We start from the raw sequence: 3,470 nt of genomic DNA, 5'->3' as shown, positions 1-3,470 counted from the left end.
GGTTTCTCGGAATAGTAAAGTCTATAAAAGGCCACTGACTAGCGCATGAATTATTATATTTGGATTGTTGGAAGATATGATATATAAGTGAAACTGAAAAAATTGACTGTCTGATTTGAACATTCTTCTTGACTCTTCTTAATGAATTAAAATGAAAATAATAAATCATCCCCAAGGTGATTCGCGGTCATCCAGTATTCGAACTCTGGAGAATATTGCTTCTGCAATCTATCTGGCGACTAGAAATCCTGGGATTCCCTCTAGGTTCTTTTCCAGTAACCAAGAGTCTACCTTCTAAGCGTCATTTTAACGATTTTGCCGCTAGGAACAGGCAACAAATGGAAAAAGCACAACTCAAAAAGGCGGGCCAATAGGAAACCATCATTGTACGAGGGGGACCCAGGCGGACTGATGGAGATGTGTCTCGGTAGGTAGCCTGAGAGATCCACCAAGGTGTTCCCCTTGAGCGTCGACTAGCCCTGACATTTTTACCTGATCTGACTATTTCTGTCGAAATATTCGAGCAATACAAAATTGATACAGACCCTGAGCTAAAATCTACCTGACACACGTAAAAGGATGGCATTTATTGAAGCAGCATTGGTCTTAGCTACAGATCTAATGGACAAATGGGCTAAACAGAGTAATTGATATGGGTGAAATTGCTCCATTGCGGTTCGCATTGCCCTTCACTGCTCTTTCGCGCGGTTCTCGAAACCAGGGTGAGACGGGCTGGTTCACTCTGACGAGACACTAATGATGTAACGTGATTCTTCATGCGACGCTGGCCGCTTTTACCAGGATTAAGTCGAATTTGCCATCTTGGGTGTCCACATACAAGGCGCTACTATCGGATGACAGGCAGATGCTGAGAAGATATCCCTCCACAGTTTTCAACGTGAAATGACGCCCGCGAGCCATTGCTTCCTGCTGGACTTCAGCCGATCCTTTACCCTTCTAGTCAGCTAACATCACATTGATGGGCAGAAAATCTTACTTTTGGCTTCTTCCAGCTGTTATTCGAGAGTCTTATACAGTTCCACCAGGAAACGCTGATAATCTTGGATCGATCGATATGTATCCATGAGGCTAATGTGGTAATGACAGATCAAGTATGGAAAGGATTATGTCGTGTTTGGTCAATTATTGTCGGGTTGCAAAAGAGTATGCAACACTGTAAATTCAACACTGAGGTGGCTCAAAAATATACCAGTGAAAAAGTGAAATCCCCCTAGAGTATAGAAAAGAGCTTTGAGGCTAAAGAAGTTCCTCGCCAGAGAGATCTATGTCACATAATATAATCTAAGTTATTTGCAAAGATATCCAGGCACACACGTATCTATCAATCGATTGAGTGGTTTTCCTTGTTGTTTGCTTCCCTGGTTCGTTTGTATAACTTTGATTCCGGAAGTAGTGGGCAGTCGTTGTGTAACTCAAACAGATTCATGAGACATATGTGCTGGATCCACCCACATCGCGATGCTGCAAGCACTTGGCTTCGCCTCTGAATGGGTACAGGCATCGTCACCAGCGACAGCCATGTTCTCGTGGCTGATACACTAGTCAAAGTGGTCTTGTTGGAAACATATGCTAGTCAGTTGCAATCTGCATTGGGGACTTGCTCTGTCAGCTGTTGGACGGATTAGAAGCCTACCAGGGATTCTGTGACCCTCTCTCGATCTCTATAATGATTTCTGTAAAGAATTGGCCATCGTAATCCATGACTCTGCAACTGTTGGGACTTTTCTATCACACTCGATATAATCGCAAGAATTGAGGGAAATCATCGGAGAACAAAGAGCATAGTGACAAAATCATGCTTGACTTGTTGCAGATTCGACCGCCCTATTAGACTCAATGCGGCCACTCCGGGAATAACGAGCTGATGATATCTCCCGAATATGTGGGCCACTCCCTCAAAGTCAAAATGCCAAACGTGTTCTCATTGGTTATGGTGAGTCGACCAAACAAAGAAAATAGGGCCACAAACAAGGTCGATGGAGACTACCATGCCAATGCTATCTGCCTGGTAACGTAGGCGACTGGTTAGTCGATGTTATCGCGACGTGGTTCTAGTACGAATTAATGCCAAAAAAAAATCGATGTCGAAAATGTATCAATGTTGGTTCGAATTGTTGTGACATTCTGGTCTCTGCCACGGAGTTGCGCAGACTGGTTTTTTGAGAGAATTTTCCAAACACGTCTCGTCGCCTAATGCTCGAAACTCGAAGTGGAATGCGAATGATTCCGCTTAAGAACATGCTATGTACGACCAGCGCTGTTCCAAAATTCTTCTTAGGATCCAGCGATCTAATTGTAGTGACAAGCTTCGCATGAATCTCGACTAAGACAGTGACTCAGTCACGCCCGATCTGATGTTTCGATCGTGAAGCCGAGATTCGGGGGGATAAATCCAGATTCTAATTCAAAATTGAAAGGCATGATCGCTGACATGAACGCAGTCAACCACGGACGTGTGGTGAGTGGGGAGGTATTAATGTTATACTCCAAACAGCTTTGATAACTATTTCCTTTACTTATAAAATATTCTACATACTATCAAACTGGAGTTCTCGATGCTAAAGAGCGTGCCTCGAGAAATTTGGGACCGTATTTTCGACTTTCGACAACCGATCCCATCTCTTGGTTCGTCCGAATATAGCCAATGTCACATATTGTGGAATTCGATCTTCAAGAGCGATAAATGGATCCAGAAAATGATACGGATCCAGGGCAACCCGTTGCTCTTCGGTTCAATGCTCGACAAAGTCGGGGAGAAAAAGATCCACATAACAATTCACGGTGGAGATAGAATCACGGACCCTAATTATCGCTGGGAATTGTTCTTGGAGTGCCTACACGTCTATATAGATATAATTCACGCACGAAAGAGATCAAATTTCGTTGGGGGATAACACTGAATGTTTGGGAGATCGAAAGACCTGAGAAAACATTTCTGCTGAACGACAAGAGACAACTCTTCTACTCCATTAGCACTAGCAGGATATTCATCTGTTTCATCAGCCGCGGCTCATCGTTTCTCCGACTGATCGGTGTATGGTTCCCAAGGCTGTGCAGAAAGATTGATGAGGAACTCAGCTAGCCATCTGAATACCCTGACGACTCAATCGATCAAGCTCCATCCACACTTCCCTGTCCAAGCTTCCGTATAGCCAAAACCGGTTTTCTCGGTCTCTCCAAGTAAGAACGGTATTATCAAGGGTCTGACGTAGCGGCCTCAAGATTGCTGGGGGGCCAACATACAGCTGAGTATACACTGGCTGTACTTCCGGCGTCGCGCCTAATTTAAACTTGGAATTGCACAGAAGATTTTAGCTCCACGAACTGCAGAATATTCCGATAGAAAGACCATCTTTCCAGAGCATGATGGGTACACCATCAGCCTCTTCATAATGATCCAGAATTGGCTGAAGGTAAGCATTCCCACGAGCATTGATGATGGTCGAGCG

The sequence above is a fragment of the Talaromyces amestolkiae genome (assembly GCF_001896365.1).
Source record: "Talaromyces amestolkiae strain CIB chromosome Unknown scaffold9.1, whole genome shotgun sequence".
NCBI lineage: Eukaryota > Fungi > Ascomycota > Eurotiomycetes > Eurotiales > Trichocomaceae > Talaromyces > Talaromyces amestolkiae.
The sequence above is the reverse complement of the archived record's forward strand: the minus strand, read 5'-3'. Positions refer to the sequence as shown.